Source organism: Cololabis saira, unplaced genomic scaffold (assembly GCF_033807715.1).
Source record: "Cololabis saira isolate AMF1-May2022 unplaced genomic scaffold, fColSai1.1 scf027, whole genome shotgun sequence".
NCBI lineage: Eukaryota > Metazoa > Chordata > Actinopteri > Beloniformes > Belonidae > Cololabis > Cololabis saira.
This window is the reverse complement of record NW_026906191.1, coordinates 414,800-428,721: the sequence shown is the minus strand read 5'-3', so window position 1 is coordinate 428,721 and position 13,922 is coordinate 414,800.

Sequence of the window (13,922 nt, the reverse complement as noted above, 5' to 3'; positions counted from 1 at the left end):
GCAGTTGGAGACATTTTAATGCTGTCATTCTGCCTTTTAGGCGAATGTGCAGTACCTCTTTTTGTCCACAGCACGGCGCAGTGATGCGCTCCCGGTAATGGGCGGGAGGGGGGAGGAGGGGGCAGACCTGTGTTTCAGGTTCAAAATAACTGTTTCTCGCTGCAGCCAAAAAACAGCCAAAAAGCGGATTTCTGTGAAAACACAGTTGAACCTTCTGATTTTTTAAGGCAAGCTATTGAAAACGTCAGAAAATTGAAGGAAGGAGTCTATATAGTTGATTTGAGTGACTCCTTTCATTATTGGACTCACCAAACCACTTACCTGTGTTTCAGGTTGAAAATGATCGTTTCTGGCTGAGATAAAGCTAAAAAGCGGATTTCTGTGAAAACACTGTTTTACCTTCTGATTTTTTAAGGCAAGCTATTGAAAGAGTGACTCCTTTCATTATTGGACTCACCAAACCACTTAGAAAGTTTTCAAAGTTCCAACTGAGTGCAGCTAAATTCATCCATGGAGCTCTGCTTCCATCTTGTGGCCAAAAAAGGAACTTCTCCCGGGTAGACAACACTGCAATGTCCCCCTCTTTTCTGCTGATATTTTCAATTCTGGTGGAGTAAAGCCAGTCAAAAAATATGCAAAAGGAGGGCCCCATCATTGCTAAGCCATTTTGATCATTTTTAGATTTTTAAAAGTCATTTTAGACAAGTTGGAGGCATTTTAATGCAGTGTTTCTGCTGCTTTTTAACCCTGGCTGAAGTGCAATTTTCTCCTCTTTTCTTTCATTTGGCTGAAGTAAAGCCAGGAAAAACATGTGCAAAAGGCAGGCCGCACCATTGCTAACCCATTTTGATAATTTTTTGACTTTTAGATTGTGATTTTAGACAAGTTTGAGTAATTTTAATGCGGCATTTCGGCTGCTGTTTTGGGCTGAGTCTGGAGTGAGATTTTCCCCTCTTTTCTTCTCATGTTTCTAATTTGGCTGAAGCAAATGAAGGCAAAAAATGCTCAAAAGACAAAGCACATTTTTGTGAAGGAATTGTGTTTATTTTCAGATTTTTACACTTTATTTCAGAGCAGTTGGAGACATTTTAATGCTGTCATTCTGCCTTTTAGGCGAATGTGCAGTACCTCTTTTTGTCCACAGCACGGCGCAGTGATGCGCTCCCGGTAATGGGCGGGAGGGGGGAGGAGGGGGCAGACCTGTGTTTCAGGTTCAAAATAACTGTTTCTCGCTGCAGCCAAAAAACAGCCAAAAAGCGGATTTCTGTGAAAACACAGTTGAACCTTCTGATTTTTTAAGGCAAGCTATTGAAAACGTCAGAAAATTGAAGGAAGGAGTCTATATAGTTGATTTGAGTGACTCCTTTCATTATTGGACTCACCAAACCACTTACCTGTGTTTCAGGTTGAAAATGATCGTTTCTGGCTGAGATACAGCTAAAAAGCGGATTTCTGTGAAAACACTGTTTTACCTTCTGATTTTTTAAGGCAAGCTATTTAAAGAGTGACTCCTTTCATTATTGGACTCACCAAACCACTTAGAAAGTTTTCAAAGTTCCAACTGAGTGCAGCTAAATTCATCCATGGAGCTCTGCTTCCATCTTGTGGCCAAAAAAGGAACTTCTCCCGGGTAGACAACACTGCAATGTCCCCCTCTTTTCTGCTGATATTTTCAATTCTGGTGGAGTAAAGCCAGTCAAAAAATATGCAAAAGGAGGGCCCCATCATTGCTAAGCCATTTTGATCATTTTTAGATTTTTAAAAGTCATTTTAGACAAGTTGGAGGCATTTTAATGCAGTGTTTCTGCTGCTTTTTAACTCTGGCTGAAGTGCAATTTTCTCCTCTTTTCTTTCATTTGGCTGAAGTAAAGCCAGGAAAAACATGTGCAAAAGGCAGGCCGCACCATTGCTAACCCATTTTGATAATTTTTTGACTTTTAGATTGTGATTTTAGACAAGTTTGAGTAATTTTAATGCGGCATTTCGGCTGCTGTTTTTGGCTGAGTCTGGAGTGAGATTTTCCCCTCTTTTCTTCTCATGTTTCTAATTTGGCTGAAGCAAATGAAGGCAAAAAATGCTCAAAAGACAAAGCACATTTTTGTGAAGGAATTGTGTTTATTTTCAGATTTTTACACTTTATTTCAGAGCAGTTGGAGACATTTTAATGCTGTCATTCTGCCTTTTAGGCGAATGTGCAGTACCTCTTTTTGTCCACAGCACGGCGCAGTGATGCGCTCCCGGTAATGGGCGGGAGGGGGGAGGAGGGGGCAGACCTGTGTTTCAGGTTCAAAATAACTGTTTCTCGCTGCAGCCAAAAAACAGCCAAAAAGCGGATTTCTGTGAAAACACAGTTGAACCTTCTGATTTTTTAAGGCAAGCTATTGAAAACGTCAGAAAATTGAAGGAAGGAGTCTATATAGTTGATTTGAGTGACTCCTTTCATTATTGGACTCACCAAACCACTTACCTGTGTTTCAGGTTGAAAATGATCGTTTCTGGCTGAGATAAAGCTAAAAAGCGGATTTCTGTGAAAACACTGTTTTACCTTCTGATTTTTTAAGGCAAGCTATTGAAAGAGTGACTCCTTTCATTATTGGACTCACCAAACCACTTAGAAAGTTTTCAAAGTTCCAACTGAGTGCAGCTAAATTCATCCATGGAGCTCTGCTTCCATCTTGTGGCCAAAAAAGGAACTTCTCCCGGGTAGACAACACTGCAATGTCCCCCTCTTTTCTGCTGATATTTTCAATTCTGGTGGAGTAAAGCCAGTCAAAAAATATGCAAAAGGAGGGCCCCATCATTGCTAAGCCATTTTGATCATTTTTAGATTTTTAAAAGTCATTTTAGACAAGTTGGAGGCATTTTAATGCAGTGTTTCTGCTGCTTTTTAACCCTGGCTGAAGTGCAATTTTCTCCTCTTTTCTTTCATTTGGCTGAAGTAAAGCCAGGAAAAACATGTGCAAAAGGCAGGCCGCACCATTGCTAACCCATTTTGATAATTTTTTGACTTTTAGATTGTGATTTTAGACAAGTTTGAGTAATTTTAATGCGGCATTTCGGCTGCTGTTTTGGGCTGAGTCTGGAGTGAGATTTTCCCCTCTTTTCTTCTCATGTTTCTAATTTGGCTGAAGCAAATGAAGGCAAAAAATGCTCAAAAGACAAAGCACATTTTTGTGAAGGAATTGTGTTTATTTTCAGATTTTTACACTTTATTTCAGAGCAGTTGGAGACATTTTAATGCTGTCATTCTGCCTTTTAGGCGAATGTGCAGTACCTCTTTTTGTCCACAGCACGGCGCAGTGATGCGCTCCCGGTAATGGGCGGGAGGGGGGAGGAGGGGGCAGACCTGTGTTTCAGGTTCAAAATAACTGTTTCTCGCTGCAGCCAAAAAACAGCCAAAAAGCGGATTTCTGTGAAAACACAGTTGAACCTTCTGATTTTTTAAGGCAAGCTATTGAAAACGTCAGAAAATTGAAGGAAGGAGTCTATATAGTTGATTTGAGTGACTCCTTTCATTATTGGACTCACCAAACCACTTACCTGTGTTTCAGGTTGAAAATGATCGTTTCTGGCTGAGATACAGCTAAAAAGCGGATTTCTGTGAAAACACTGTTTTACCTTCTGATTTTTTAAGGCAAGCTATTTAAAGAGTGACTCCTTTCATTATTGGACTCACCAAACCACTTAGAAAGTTTTCAAAGTTCCAACTGAGTGCAGCTAAATTCATCCATGGAGCTCTGCTTCCATCTTGTGGCCAAAAAAGGAACTTCTCCCGGGTAGACAACACTGCAATGTCCCCCTCTTTTCTGCTGATATTTTCAATTCTGGTGGAGTAAAGCCAGTCAAAAAATATGCAAAAGGAGGGCCCCATCATTGCTAAGCCATTTTGATCATTTTTAGATTTTTAAAAGTCATTTTAGACAAGTTGGAGGCATTTTAATGCAGTGTTTCTGCTGCTTTTTAACTCTGGCTGAAGTGCAATTTTCTCCTCTTTTCTTTCATTTGGCTGAAGTAAAGCCAGGAAAAACATGTGCAAAAGGCAGGCCGCACCATTGCTAACCCATTTTGATAATTTTTTGACTTTTAGATTGTGATTTTAGACAAGTTTGAGTAATTTTAATGCGGCATTTCGGCTGCTGTTTTTGGCTGAGTCTGGAGTGAGATTTTCCCCTCTTTTCTTCTCATGTTTCTAATTTGGCTGAAGCAAATGAAGGCAAAAAATGCTCAAAAGACAAAGCACATTTTTGTGAAGGAATTGTGTTTATTTTCAGATTTTTACACTTTATTTCAGAGCAGTTGGAGACATTTTAATGCTGTCATTCTGCCTTTTAGGCGAATGTGCAGTACCTCTTTTTGTCCACAGCACGGCGCAGTGATGCGCTCCCGGTAATGGGCGGGAGGGGGGAGGAGGGGGCAGACCTGTGTTTCAGGTTCAAAATAACTGTTTCTCGCTGCAGCCAAAAAACAGCCAAAAAGCGGATTTCTGTGAAAACACAGTTGAACCTTCTGATTTTTTAAGGCAAGCTATTGAAAACGTCAGAAAATTGAAGGAAGGAGTCTATATAGTTGATTTGAGTGACTCCTTTCATTATTGGACTCACCAAACCACTTACCTGTGTTTCAGGTTGAAAATGATCGTTTCTGGCTGAGATACAGCTAAAAAGCGGATTTCTGTGAAAACACTGTTTTACCTTCTGATTTTTTAAGGCAAGCTATTGAAAGAGTGACTCCTTTCATTATTGGACTCACCAAACCACTTAGAAAGTTTTCAAAGTTCCAACTGAGTGCAGCTAAATTCATCCATGGAGCTCTGCTTCCATCTTGTGGCCAAAAAAGGAACTTCTCCCGGGTAGACAACACTGCAATGTCCCCCTCTTTTCTGCTGATATTTTCAATTCTGGTGGAGTAAAGCCAGTCAAAAAATATGCAAAAGGAGGGCCCCATCATTGCTAAGCCATTTTGATCATTTTTAGATTTTTAAAAGTCATTTTAGACAAGTTGGAGGCATTTTAATGCAGTGTTTCTGCTTCTTTTTAACCCTGGCTGAAGTGCAATTTTCTCCTCTTTTCTTTCATTTGGCTGAAGTAAAGCCAGGAAAAACATGTGCAAAAGGCAGGCCGCACCATTGCTAACCCATTTTGATAATTTTTTGACTTTTAGATTGTGATTTTAGACAAGTTTGAGTAATTTTAATGCGGCATTTCGGCTGCTGTTTTTGGCTGAGTCTGGAGTGAGATTTTCCCCTCTTTTCTTCTCATGTTTCTAATTTGGCTGAAGCAAATGAAGGCAAAAAATGCTCAAAAGACAAAGCCCATTTTTGTGAAGGAATTGTGTTTATTTTCAGATTTTTACACTTTATTTCAGAGCAGTTGGAGACATTTTAATGCTGTCATTCTGCCTTTTAGGCGAATGTGCAGTACCTCTTTTTGTCCACAGCACGGCGCAGTGATGCGCTCCCGGTAATGGGCGGGGGGGGGAGGAGGGGGCAGACCTGTGTTTCAGGTTCAAAATAACTGTTTCTCGCTGCAGCCAAAAAACAGCCAAAAAGCGGATTTCTGTGATAACACTGAATTTTTAAGGCAAGCTATTGAAAACGTCAGAAAATTGAAAGAAGGAGTCTATATATAGTTGATTTGAAGGACTCCTTTCATTATTGGACTCACCAAACCACTTACCTGTGTTTCAGGTTCAAAATGATCGTTTCTGCCTGATATACAGCTAAAAAGCGGATTTCTGTGAAAACACTGTTTTACCTTCTGATTTTTTAAGGCAAGCTATTGAAAACGTCAGAAAATTGAAGGAAGGAGTTTATATAGTTGATTTGAGTGACTCCTTTCATTATTGGACTCACCAAACCACTTACCTGTGTTTCAGGTTCAAAATGATCGTTTCTGCCTGAGATACAGCTAAAAAGCGGATTTCTGTGAAAACACAGTTGAACCTTCTGATTTTTTAATGCAAGCTATTGAAAACGTGAGAAAATTGAAGGAAGGAGTCTATATAGTTGATTTGAGTGACTCCTTTCATCATTGGACTCACCAAACAACTTACCTGTGGTTGAGGTTGAAAATGACTGTTTCTGGCTGCGGATTTCTGTGAAAACACTGTTTTACCTTCTGATTTTTTAAGTCAAGCTATTGAAAGAGTGACTCCTTTCATTATTGGACTCACCAAACCACTTAGAAAGTTTTCAAAGTTCCAACTGAGTGCAACTAAATTCATCCATGGAGCTCTGCTTCCATCTTGTGGCCAAAAAAGGAACTTCTCCCGGGTAGACAACACTGCAATTTCCCCCTCTTTTCTGCTGATATTTTCAATTCTGGTGGAGTAAAGCCAGTCAAAAAATATGCAAAAGGAAGGCCCAATCATTGCTAAGCCATTTTGATCATTTTTAGATTTTTAAAAGTCATTTTAGACAAGTTGGAGGCATTTTAATGCAGTGTTTCTGCTGCTTTTTAACCCTGGCTGAAGTGCAATTTTCTCCTCTTTTCTTTCATTTGGCTGAAGTAAAGCCAGGAAAAACATGTGCAAAAGGCAGGCCGCATCATTGCTAAGCCATTTTGATAATTTTTAGATTTTTAGATTGTGATGTTAGACAAGTTTGAGTAATTTTAATGCGGCATTTCGGCTGCTGTTTTTGGCTGAGTCTGGAGTGAGATTTTCCCCTCTTTTCTTCTAATGTTTCTAATTTGGCTGAAGCAAATGAAGGCAAAAAATGCTCAAAAGACAAAGCCCATTTTTGTGAAGGAATTGTGTTTATTTTCAGATTTTTACACTTTATTTCAGAGCAGTTGGAGACATTTCAATGCTGTCATTCTGCCTTTTAGGCGAATGTGCAGTACCTCTTTTTGTCCACAGCACGGCGCAGTGATGCGCTCTCGGTAATGGGCTGGACCTGTGTTTCAGGTTCAAAATAACTGTTTCTCGCTGCAGCCAAAAAACAGCCAAAAAGCGGATTTCTGTGATAACACTGTTTTACCTTCTGATTTTTAAGGCAAGCTATTGAAAACGTCAGAAAATTGAAGGAAGGAGTCTATATATAGTTGATTTGAGTGACTCCTTTCATTATTGGACTCACCAAACCACTTACCTGTGTTTCAGGTTCAAAATGATCGTTTCTGGCTGAGATACAGCTAAAAAGCGGATTTCTGTGAAAACACAGTTGAACCTTCTGATTTTTTAAGGCAAGCTATTGAAAACGTCAGAAAATTGAAGGAAGGAGTCTATATAGTTGATTTGAGTGACTTCTTTCATTATTGGACTCACCAAACCACTTACCTGTGTTTCAGGTTGAAAATGATCGTTTCTGGCTGAGATAAAGCTAAAAAGCGGATTTCTGTGAAAACACTGTTTTACCTTCTGATTTTTTAAGGCAAGCTATTGAAAGAGTGACTCCTTTCATTATTGGACTCACCAAACCACTTAGAAAGTTTTCAAAGTTCCAACTGAGTGCAGCTAAATTCATCCATGGAGCTCTGCTTCCATCTTGTGGCCAAAAAAGGAACTTCTCCCGGGTAGACAACACTGCAATGTCCCCCTCTTTTCTGCTGATATTTTCAATTCTGGTGGAGTAAAGCCAGTCAAAAAATATGCAAAAGGAGGGCCCCATCATTGCTAAGCCATTTTGATCATTTTTAGATTTTTAAAAGTCATTTTAGACAAGTTGGAGGCATTTTAATGCAGTGTTTCTGCTGCTTTTTAACCCTGGCTGAAGTGCAATTTTCTCCTCTTTTCTTTCATTTGGCTGAAGTAAAGCCAGGAAAAACATGTGCAAAAGGCAGGCCGCACCATTGCTAACCCATTTTGATAATTTTTTGACTTTTAGATTGTGATTTTAGACAAGTTTGAGTAATTTTAATGCGGCATTTCGGCTGCTGTTTTGGGCTGAGTCTGGAGTGAGATTTTCCCCTCTTTTCTTCTCATGTTTCTAATTTGGCTGAAGCAAATGAAGGCAAAAAATGCTCAAAAGACAAAGCACATTTTTGTGAAGGAATTGTGTTTATTTTCAGATTTTTACACTTTATTTCAGAGCAGTTGGAGACATTTTGATGCTGTCATTCTGCCTTTTAGGCGAATGTGCAGTACCTCTTTTTGTCCACAGCACGGCGCAGTGATGCGCTCCCGGTAATGGGCGGGAGGGGGGAGGAGGGGGCAGACCTGTGTTTCAGGTTCAAAATAACTGTTTCTCGCTGCAGCCAAAAAACAGCCAAAAAGCGGATTTCTGTGAAAACACAGTTGAACCTTCTGATTTTTTAAGGCAAGCTATTGAAAACGTCAGAAAATTGAAGGAAGGAGTCTCTATAGTTGATTTGAGTGACTCCTTTCATTATTGGACTCACCAAACCACTTACCTGTGTTTCAGGTTGAAAATGATCGTTTCTGGCTGAGATACAGCTAAAAAGCGGATTTCTGTGAAAACACTGTTTTACCTTCTGATTTTTTAAGGCAAGCTATTGAAAGAGTGACTCCTTTCATTATTGGACTCACCAAACCACTTAGAAAGTTTTCAAAGTTCCAACTGAGTGCAGCTAAATTCATCCATGGAGCTCTGCTTCCATCTTGTGGCCAAAAAAGGAACTTCTCCCGGGTAGACAACACTGCAATGTCCCCCTCTTTTCTGCTGATATTTTCAATTCTGGTGGAGTAAAGCCAGTCAAAAAATATGCAAAAGGAGGGCCCCATCATTGCTAAGCCATTTTGATCATTTTTAGATTTTTAAAAGTCATTTTAGACAAGTTGGAGGCATTTTAATGCAGTGTTTCTGCTGCTTTTTAACCCTGGCTGAAGTGCAATTTTCTCCTCTTTTCTTTCATTTGGCTGAAGTAAAGCCAGGAAAAACATGTGCAAAAGGCAGGCCGCACCATTGCTAACCCATTTTGATAATTTTTTGACTTTTAGATTGTGATTTTAGACAAGTTTGAGTAATTTTAATGCGGCATTTCGGCTGCTGTTTTGGGCTGAGTCTGGAGTGAGATTTTCCCCTCTTTTCTTCTCATGTTTCTAATTTGGCTGAAGCAAATGAAGGCAAAAAATGCTCAAAAGACAAAGCCCATTTTTGTGAAGGAATTGTGTTTATTTTCAGATTTTTACACTTTATTTCAGAGCAGTTGGAGACATTTTAATGCTGTCATTCTGCCTTTTAGGCGAATGTGCAGTACCTCTTTTTGTCCACAGCACGGCGCAGTGATGCGCTCCCGGTAATGGGCGGGGGGGGGGGGGGAGGGGGCAGACCTGTGTTTCAGGTTCAAAATAACTGTTTCTCGCTGCAGCCAAAAAACAGCCAAAAAGCGGATTTCTGTGATAACACTGAATTTTTAAGGCAAGCTATTGAAAACGTCAGAAAATTGAAAGAAGGAGTCTATATATAGTTGATTTGAAGGACTCCTTTCATTATTGGACTCACCAAACCACTTACCTGTGTTTCAGGTTCAAAATGATCGTTTCTGCCTGATATACAGCTAAAAAGCGGATTTCTGTGAAAACACTGTTTTACCTTCTGATTTTTTAAGGCAAGCTATTGAAAACGTCAGAAAATTGAAGGAAGGAGTTTATATAGTTGATTTGAGTGACTCCTTTCATTATTGGACTCACCAAACCACTTACCTGTGTTTCAGGTTCAAAATGATCGTTTCTGCCTGAGATACAGCTAAAAAGCGGATTTCTGTGAAAACACAGTTGAACCTTCTGATTTTTTAATGCAAGCTATTGAAAACGTGAGAAAATTGAAGGAAGGAGTCTATATAGTTGATTTGAGTGACTCCTTTCATCATTGGACTCACCAAACAACTTACCTGTGGTTGAGGTTGAAAATGACTGTTTCTGGCTGCGGATTTCTGTGAAAACACTGTTTTACCTTCTGATTTTTTAAGTCAAGCTATTGAAAGAGTGACTCCTTTCATTATTGGACTCACCAAACCACTTAGAAAGTTTTCAAAGTTCCAACTGAGTGCAACTAAATTCATCCATGGAGCTCTGCTTCCATCTTGTGGCCAAAAAAGGAACTTCTCCCGGGTAGACAACACTGCAATTTCCCCCTCTTTTCTGCTGATATTTTCAATTCTGGTGGAGTAAAGCCAGTCAAAAAATATGCAAAAGGAAGGCCCAATCATTGCTAAGCCATTTTGATCATTTTTAGATTTTTAAAAGTCATTTTAGACAAGTTGGAGGCATTTTAATGCAGTGTTTCTGCTGCTTTTTAACCCTGGCTGAAGTGCAATTTTCTCCTCTTTTCTTTCATTTGGCTGAAGTAAAGCCAGGAAAAACATGTGCAAAAGGCAGGCCGCATCATTGCTAAGCCATTTTGATAATTTTTAGATTTTTAGATTGTGATGTTAGACAAGTTTGAGTAATTTTAATGCGGCATTTCGGCTGCTGTTTTTGGCTGAGTCTGGAGTGAGATTTTCCCCTCTTTTCTTCTAATGTTTCTAATTTGGCTGAAGCAAATGAAGGCAAAAAATGCTCAAAAGACAAAGCCCATTTTTGTGAAGGAATTGTGTTTATTTTCAGATTTTTACACTTTATTTCAGAGCAGTTGGAGACATTTCAATGCTGTCATTCTGCCTTTTAGGCGAATGTGCAGTACCTCTTTTTGTCCACAGCACGGCGCAGTGATGCGCTCTCGGTAATGGGCTGGACCTGTGTTTCAGGTTCAAAATAACTGTTTCTCGCTGCAGCCAAAAAACAGCCAAAAAGCGGATTTCTGTGATAACACTGTTTTACCTTCTGATTTTTAAGGCAAGCTATTGAAAACGTCAGAAAATTGAAGGAAGGAGTCTATATATAGTTGATTTGAGTGACTCCTTTCATTATTGGACTCACCAAACCACTTACCTGTGTTTCAGGTTCAAAATGATCGTTTCTGGCTGAGATACAGCTAAAAAGCGGATTTCTGTGAAAACACAGTTGAACCTTCTGATTTTTTAAGGCAAGCTATTGAAAACGTCAGAAAATTGAAGGAAGGAGTCTATATAGTTGATTTGAGTGACTTCTTTCATTATTGGACTCACCAAACCACTTACCTGTGTTTCAGGTTGAAAATGATCGTTTCTGGCTGAGATAAAGCTAAAAAGCGGATTTCTGTGAAAACACTGTTTTACCTTCTGATTTTTTAAGGCAAGCTATTGAAAGAGTGACTCCTTTCATTATTGGACTCACCAAACCACTTAGAAAGTTTTCAAAGTTCCAACTGAGTGCAGCTAAATTCATCCATGGAGCTCTGCTTCCATCTTGTGGCCAAAAAAGGAACTTCTCCCGGGTAGACAACACTGCAATGTCCCCCTCTTTTCTGCTGATATTTTCAATTCTGGTGGAGTAAAGCCAGTCAAAAAATATGCAAAAGGAGGGCCCCATCATTGCTAAGCCATTTTGATCATTTTTAGATTTTTAAAAGTCATTTTAGACAAGTTGGAGGCATTTTAATGCAGTGTTTCTGCTGCTTTTTAACCCTGGCTGAAGTGCAATTTTCTCCTCTTTTCTTTCATTTGGCTGAAGTAAAGCCAGGAAAAACATGTGCAAAAGGCAGGCCGCACCATTGCTAACCCATTTTGATAATTTTTTGACTTTTAGATTGTGATTTTAGACAAGTTTGAGTAATTTTAATGCGGCATTTCGGCTGCTGTTTTGGGCTGAGTCTGGAGTGAGATTTTCCCCTCTTTTCTTCTCATGTTTCTAATTTGGCTGAAGCAAATGAAGGCAAAAAATGCTCAAAAGACAAAGCACATTTTTGTGAAGGAATTGTGTTTATTTTCAGATTTTTACACTTTATTTCAGAGCAGTTGGAGACATTTTAATGCTGTCATTCTGCCTTTTAGGCGAATGTGCAGTACCTCTTTTTGTCCACAGCACGGCGCAGTGATGCGCTCCCGGTAATGGGCGGGAGGGGGGAGGAGGGGGCAGACCTGTGTTTCAGGTTCAAAATAACTGTTTCTCGCTGCAGCCAAAAAACAGCCAAAAAGCGGATTTCTGTGAAAACACAGTTGAACCTTCTGATTTTTTAAGGCAAGCTATTGAAAACGTCAGAAAATTGAAGGAAGGAGTCTCTATAGTTGATTTGAGTGACTCCTTTCATTATTGGACTCACCAAACCACTTACCTGTGTTTCAGGTTGAAAATGATCGTTTCTGGCTGAGATACAGCTAAAAAGCGGATTTCTGTGAAAACACTGTTTTACCTTCTGATTTTTTAAGGCAAGCTATTGAAAGAGTGACTCCTTTCATTATTGGACTCACCAAACCACTTAGAAAGTTTTCAAAGTTCCAACTGAGTGCAGCTAAATTCATCCATGGAGCTCTGCTTCCATCTTGTGGCCAAAAAAGGAACTTCTCCCGGGTAGACAACACTGCAATGTCCCCCTCTTTTCTGCTGATATTTTCAATTCTGGTGGAGTAAAGCCAGTCAAAAAATATGCAAAAGGAGGGCCCCATCATTGCTAAGCCATTTTGATCATTTTTAGATTTTTAAAAGTCATTTTAGACAAGTTGGAGGCATTTTAATGCAGTGTTTCTGCTGCTTTTTAACCCTGGCTGAAGTGCAATTTTCTCCTCTTTTCTTTCATTTGGCTGAAGTAAAGCCAGGAAAAACATGTGCAAAAGGCAGGCCGCACCATTGCTAACCCATTTTGATAATTTTTTGACTTTTAGATTGTGATTTTAGACAAGTTTGAGTAATTTTAATGCGGCATTTCGGCTGCTGTTTTGGGCTGAGTCTGGAGTGAGATTTTCCCCTCTTTTCTTCTCATGTTTCTAATTTGGCTGAAGCAAATGAAGGCAAAAAATGCTCAAAAGACAAAGCCCATTTTTGTGAAGGAATTGTGTTTATTTTCAGATTTTTACACTTTATTTCAGAGCAGTTGGAGACATTTTAATGCTGTCATTCTGCCTTTTAGGCGAATGTGCAGTACCTCTTTTTGTCCACAGCACGGCGCAGTGATGCGCTCCCGGTAATGGGCGGGGGGGGGGGGGGAGGGGGCAGACCTGTGTTTCAGGTTCAAAATAACTGTTTCTCGCTGCAGCCAAAAAACAGCCAAAAAGCGGATTTCTGTGATAACACTGAATTTTTAAGGCAAGCTATTGAAAACGTCAGAAAATTGAAAGAAGGAGTCTATATATAGTTGATTTGAAGGACTCCTTTCATTATTGGACTCACCAAACCACTTACCTGTGTTTCAGGTTCAAAATGATCGTTTCTGCCTGATATACAGCTAAAAAGCGGATTTCTGTGAAAACACTGTTTTACCTTCTGATTTTTTAAGGCAAGCTATTGAAAACGTCAGAAAATTGAAGGAAGGAGTTTATATAGTTGATTTGAGTGACTCCTTTCATTATTGGACTCACCAAACCACTTACCTGTGTTTCAGGTTCAAAATGATCGTTTCTGCCTGAGATACAGCTAAAAAGCGGATTTCTGTGAAAACACAGTTGAACCTTCTGATTTTTTAATGCAAGCTATTGAAAACGTGAGAAAATTGAAGGAAGGAGTCTATATAGTTGATTTGAGTGACTCCTTTCATCATTGGACTCACCAAACAACTTACCTGTGGTTGAGGTTGAAAATGACTGTTTCTGGCTGCGGATTTCTGTGAAAACACTGTTTTACCTTCTGATTTTTTAAGTCAAGCTATTGAAAGAGTGACTCCTTTCATTATTGGACTCACCAAACCACTTAGAAAGTTTTCAAAGTTCCAACTGAGTGCAACTAAATTCATCCATGGAGCTCTGCTTCCATCTTGTGGCCAAAAAAGGAACTTCTCCCGGGTAGACAACACTGCAATTTCCCCCTCTTTTCTGCTGATATTTTCAATTCTGGTGGAGTAAAGCCAGTCAAAAAATATGCAAAAGGAAGGCCCAATCATTGCTAAGCCATTTTGATCATTTTTAGATTTTTAAAAGTCATTTTAGACAAGTTGGAGGCATTTTAATGCAGTG